This window comes from Lathyrus oleraceus, chromosome 2 (assembly GCF_024323335.1).
Source record: "Lathyrus oleraceus cultivar Zhongwan6 chromosome 2, CAAS_Psat_ZW6_1.0, whole genome shotgun sequence".
Lineage (NCBI taxonomy): Eukaryota > Viridiplantae > Streptophyta > Magnoliopsida > Fabales > Fabaceae > Lathyrus > Lathyrus oleraceus.
The window spans coordinates 194,494,677-194,501,093 of record NC_066580.1 but is presented as its reverse complement, the minus strand read 5'-3'; the positions used below and the strand labels follow the sequence as shown (position 1 = coordinate 194,501,093).

At 34.9% G+C, this 6,417-nt stretch overlaps 1 pseudogene; it reads right to left on the bottom strand.

Moving 5' to 3' along the window:
• Window positions 1-1,263: 1,263 nt before the first annotated feature.
• On the bottom strand, window positions 1,264-6,145 carry LOC127122566 (beta-galactosidase 6-like; annotated as a pseudogene).
• Between the last annotated feature and the right edge of the window lie 272 nt (window positions 6,146-6,417).

Here is a 6,417-nt window from a genome sequence, read left to right as displayed (position 1 = left end):
GTTATTGCTAATGTAAGCACGAGACATGGTTTGGGGTTCACAGATTTGGATCTGACACCTGAGGGTCGCAATCACAACAGAGCCCTGCACATCACTATGGAGTGCAAAGGCGCAGTGCTGTCGCATGTGTTGGTTGATACTGGCTCTTCTTTGAACGTGTTGCCCAAGAAGGTTTTGAGTAAGCTTGATGTTGAAGGGGTTATTCTCACGCTGAGTGATCTAATTGTTCGTGCTTTTGATGGATCCAAGCGATCTGTTTTTGGTGAAGTCACGTTGCCAGTGAAGATAGGCCCGAAGGTGTTCAATATTGTCTTCTATGTGATACACTACAACAAACAAGACCTTAGACAGCGCTTTTTTTAGCCTTAGACAGCGCTTTAAAGCGCTGTCTAAACCTCCGCTGCTAAAGGTTTAGACAGCGCTTTTTTAAATCTTAAAAGCGCTGTCTAAGCCCCCCCCTTAGACAGCGCTTTGGCCAAAAGCGCTGTCTAAGACCCTCCTATTTTAATTTTTTTAGGTATACCTTAGACAGCGCTTTTCAAAAAGCGCTGTCTAAGCCCCACCCCCTTAGACAGCGCTTTGGCCAAAAGCGCTGTCTAAGACCCTCCTATTTTAATTTTTTTAGGTATACCTTAGACAGCGCTTTTCAAAAAGCACTGTCTAAGCCCCCCCTTAGACAGCGCTTTTGCCTAAAGCACTTTCTAATTCCCCCTTAGACAGCGCTTTTTACAGAAGCGCTGTCTAAGGTATACGAAAATTTTTGAAGCTTTTGTTTTAAACCACATTTTTTCCAGGTTTATAAACCAGAATTTCTACCTGTTTTCAACCAGATTTTGACAGACAATAATCACATTTTATATATGCCATTTTGGCCTTTTTTTCTACCAATTTTTGGCTAACAAATATATATATATACCAATTCAAAGCAATTGAAAACAAAAATATAACGAAATCATGCATTATCAGATATAACTTATAATCAAAGCAATTGAAAACAAAAAAATAAAGAAATCATGCATTATCAGATATAACTTATAATCAAAGCAATTGAAAACAATTAATCCAATGTTAATAACCAATGTTAATATAAACTTTTTTCATTTTAATATAAACTATACATAACCAATGTTAATATAAACTTCAATAACGTATCCAATAGATCAAAAAATGAATTCCAATGACTAAAAACAATACTTTTTTCATCAGAATATTTCTGAATATGTTCTAAGAAATCAAACAGCCTTGAAACTTTTGAAGACTCCGTCAAATTGTTCTCAGTATCAACCTTGAATGGGCTTTCTGATGGAAGTACAATAAGATCATTTTTCTTGAGTGATTGACCACAAAAGCATGAGCAGCAGAATGAACAACAAGTATTGGAGCACTGCAAGATAAATTGTTTTCAAACCTGTTCATAAAATCAATCAATTCAGAGATTAGTCCAAAATCATCACTATATAGCATGATATAATTAAAAACCGGATCATAACTCGTAACTCACCTAAGAGTATACCAAAGGTAATCCTAAGTGTCTTTAGTTGTATTCATTTGCTCGAGTAACGAGTTTGATCTCAATGAAGTGTCATCGAAATTCGGAATCACATCTTGAAGTTGTTGCCATTCATCAACTGAGCTGAAGTTTTGTCTTGAAGTTATGATCCTTCTGTTGCTGGTTGTACTTACCTGTATATTCGTCCTATAATTAAAACAACTAAAACGAAACAGAGAAATCAATTTACACAAATAATTGATTCTGAAGAAAAGTTATAACTTACATTTGCAGTATTAAAAGCTACATTTTGACAATCTGGTAAGATACTTATTGACTTGGGGAGCAAGTCATATGAACTATTGCGAAATTGGATAGTAACATTGTTCCCTTTATCATTGTTTATAAGCAATGCAACACATCCTCCATTTTCTTCTTCAAAAACATAACCCTGAGGATCGAAATGAAACAAATGCCTACGAATAAGTATAATTGAATTGCATTAAGTGAAAATGAACCTGTTGCAGAAAGAAAATTTGACATTACTCACTTCCTGCAATTCACCTAATGAGAAATTCCTCTGCACTCCTTGTAATAAAGTGGTTGAACAAGACTTGATTGCAGCATGCAACTCCTTGAGATGTCCATACTTTGGTTGTCTGAACAAACCTAACGATAATTTTTGCAAATTTTAAATTTAATATTATAAGCTTAACCAGATGATTATGGTCCTCCCTGTCTCTCGAGGGATTAGTCTTTTCAGTTGCACGCAGAAGATGCATGATTTCTACCACACAAAAAATGAATAAAAAGTGATGTTATACACTTACCATATTCATCGAGCGGTGCTTGATCGTAATAACCTGTTATAGTATAAGCAGAGGCAGTTCTCCCAAAGTTTGTTCCACCATGATACTAAATTACAAACAATGTTAATTACATTTGTATAGTATTGGATTGATTTTAGATAATTGAAATGAATGCATACCATATAGTAATTGATAAAGCTTCCGTTTCGTGCTACAAAAAGAGCGACATGAAACGCAATGTCTTCAGCAGACCGTATATACGGCAATCCACCATACACTTGATAGTTTCAACAAGAAAAAGAAAAAAAGGCAAATAAGTATTTGATTTAGTTGAACATGAATGTCTATTTTTGCAAATCATGAACTTACAATGATGTCCAATTCTCTGTCCACATTGCAGGCTTATTAGGAGAGTTTGGTCCTGTAAAAGTTTCTCCACATCTCATACCATTACATGTGTTGATCTGCATCAACATGTAGAAAATCCATGCATTAATTTCAAAAAATTATAAGCAAAATAGTTTTAGCTTAGTGGAACTAACCACAGGATCAGGAGCGTCTGTTTGCTTGCACATAACCCACGGTACGCCTGTATTAAGGCCTACTGCCATTTTTACAGCCCATTCAACATACTGCGAACCTGCCGTACCGAATGCTCTTTCGACGTTTTGATATTCATTCTCAATCTATATATTATTCCACTTATAATGATTAACCATTCAATTCAATGGTGATGAAAAATTTGTCAAATTAAACTAATAATTGGATTTCTATATGTATATACCTGTGACAATATAATTGGGCCTCCTTGTGAAGCATATAAACCCTCTTCTTTCAACATGTTGACAATTTTTGTTGTAAAATTTTGCATGTAGAACTAAACATGTATACATAAAAGAGTGATATAAATAACATAGATAAATAACTGAACATGATTTATAATATGAATGTACCTTAAATGGCTCATTGTCTGTTCGGTAAACAATGCCAGGGACATCATGTAGCCAAAATGGGAATCCTCTTCAAGTTTATCCAATTTTGAATTAGAAATAAAAAATAAAAAATAATATTTACTACATTTTTATATAAAGTTGTTAGGGTGAAAGAGAAAGTACCCATATGTCCATTCACTTTCAATGAAGGGTCCAATTCTGAGACAAACATACAGTCCTTGACTTTGAATTTCTTTTATGAATCTCACCAAATCATATCTCCCGCTAAAATCATACTGTTACAAATGTATATATTATCATAATTAAAATTAAATATTTTTAATAATTTAATATTTATAATTTGATTTAAAGTGTACAAAATATTTATTTTTGTTGTATATCAATTAAATTTTGTAAAATATATGCATTATCTGCAACTGCAATATTTATCAAAGAATATGACATAAAAACAAGGTTGGAGAAACCTAGGAGATTCAGAAATAGACAGGTACCTTGCCGGGTTGAGGTTCATGAAGATTCCAAAACACATAGGTTTGGATAACATCCAATCCTCCTTGTTTTGCTTTCGCTATCAAGTCTCCCCACATCTTCACAAACATTTCAATTAATTTCAATATCAAGTCACTATCATCTTGTCTTGTTCTTCCTTTCAAGCAATGCATGACTATGTGTAACCGTAAAGTCTTTTCCACACAAACTTACTCATTCTTATTTTTATTATATTAATAATAGTAACACCAAAACTTATAATAGTACGCTATTAGGAAGAATAGACACAACACAACATATCTAGAAATTGATGTCTCGTGAGTCCAATGAAACTGGACTATCCAAACAAACCATAAAGTTTAAGACACAACATTCTCTATCATACCCGTGATGCAATAGTGACTATGTTACCTACAAAGTGCTTTTGTAGAACCTTACCTACCACAAAACACAAACAAACTATGAGCTTTTCTTTTCTTTCACAAAGTTGGTTTTCTGTGTATTCTAACGCCAAAACTGTTAACTAAACTGATATAAACTACTAAGTTCATAGATTAATTATATATGGAAATGGATATTGAATCAGAGACTATGTACATTGCAGAAAAGCTATGATTATATAATATATATACCTGAGGGGTGCTGCGAGGGTAATGAATAGAACCAGAGAAGAGAATATTTCTGTGGCCATTGATGATAAGAGATTCAGTGTCTCAAGCTTCGGTTTCTTATCCCTAACACTCTCTCTTTCTTTCTCAACATCTTCTTCTTCAACAGATCTCTTGGAAGAATCCTCTCTTGTTTCACTCAAACTAAGAAAATCTCTTTCAACCCATTTCCCATCTTGGTTTGAATTCTCAGAAACCATAACCTCTTTACCCTTTTGACTCATTTTATCAAAAGAATTCAGAAAACTCTCATCATCACCATCACCATGAACATCTTTATCAGCAAGACTCAATTTTTTACTTCCACAAAGATAGCTTAGGGTTAGTTCTTGCATACCTGAGTTACTACCAACAGCGTTGTTATTGTTAGACCCACCAACACCAGAACCAGAACCACCCATCTCTGAATCCTTCAGAAAACCAACATCTTTCTCATCTGGGTAGCCTTTGTTAGGCTCAAAATTCGGTCTTGACAACTTGCTCCTTGAACTTTCCAAGTCCCATTGCATCCGCCAGAATCTACAATAAACAAACACAACTGCAATAAGACAAACAGTTCAAAGTGCATGTCGCATTTGGTATTTCAAAATTGATGGCTTCAAACAAACTCACTCCTCCTCTTGCTCTCTGTGTTGCTTGTGGAAATTTCTTTGCCGCCTCCCCAGTAAATATGTTCACATAAATTGTCCTTCTGATAAAAAGTATGTCAGGTTAAAATGTATACTGATATTGAGGTAAAAGCTACGTTTTGTTTGAGGAACCATGTACTATTAGTACTTACCCATTGCATATATTGTAGGCTGACCAGCAAGGATGTAGATTTCTATCAGCATTTTCATCATCAGCTCCCTTCTCAATTTCTGTCATCCAATACAGAGCTTGACTCTGGTAAGGCTTTAGACTACACATCAGGGTTGTTGGTGCTTTTTTCTCCTAAAGATACGTAAGACATAAATGGGTTGGCCACAGACACAGAAGAAAGAGAAGTTGAAGACTATCAATTGAAATTGGAACACAATTTATACACCTCTAAGTCAAAGACTTCAGCAGCTCCAACAAGTTTATTCAAAGCTGACTCTGAAAGAGCTTGTTCATTCTTATTTGGCTCAGGAAGTGGCTCACTGATGCCTTTTCTTCGCTTATTAACAGGCAAAACTGAAGCTTCATCTGAATCAAGCTAGTAATATAAACAGAAAATTTAGGCATCTAGCATGCATTCACAACAACAACAACATTCAATTCAATTTAAACAATAATATCATGAAAGCTCTATAAAAGTGGGGAAAGAAAGAAAATAGTTGAACATACTTTAAGAATCCGCTTCCGAGCCTTCATTTCCTCAGGGGTGAAATCAGCCTAGTTAAAATAACAAAAGCACATTACAAATGCAACACTAACAAACAAACAAACAAAACAATTAAAAAATAGTGATTCAATACCTTCCTATATGGCTCAATCTCTAGCATGTTTAACAGTGTAAGGAGGGGGTAAGCAGCAGAGTTAATGTGGCCACAAGCCTCTAGCCTCCAAGAGGTATCAACAGACTCCAAGAATACAGATTGATGAACATAAAAACTGTCCATAAATCAAACGAATGGGTTCATCCACCAATAAACTCAACATCATATTCAAATGAAATAGCCAAGTTACAGGCACAAAACTAAGTAAAAGGGAAAGCTTTCATCAACATCATTTAAACTAAACTAAACTAACATAAGGAAACAAGAAGTTACCCATACCTCACTAACAACATTATTTCTTGCATCATTTCCAATTTATATGGTGTGGCAATGCATCGGCCTTGAACCCTAACATTTCCAGATTGCACAATAGGTAGTTCAACTTCCGTTGACTTCAGCGATTCATCTACGAATCCAGTCTTAACCGATTCCTGAGTCTCATAAACCACATCAACATCGGCACTCTCCGTATTCTTTGGAATCGTTGATTCAACTTCCATTGATTTCATCGATTCGTCAACAGTGACAACTTGTGTGTTCGTAGCCTTT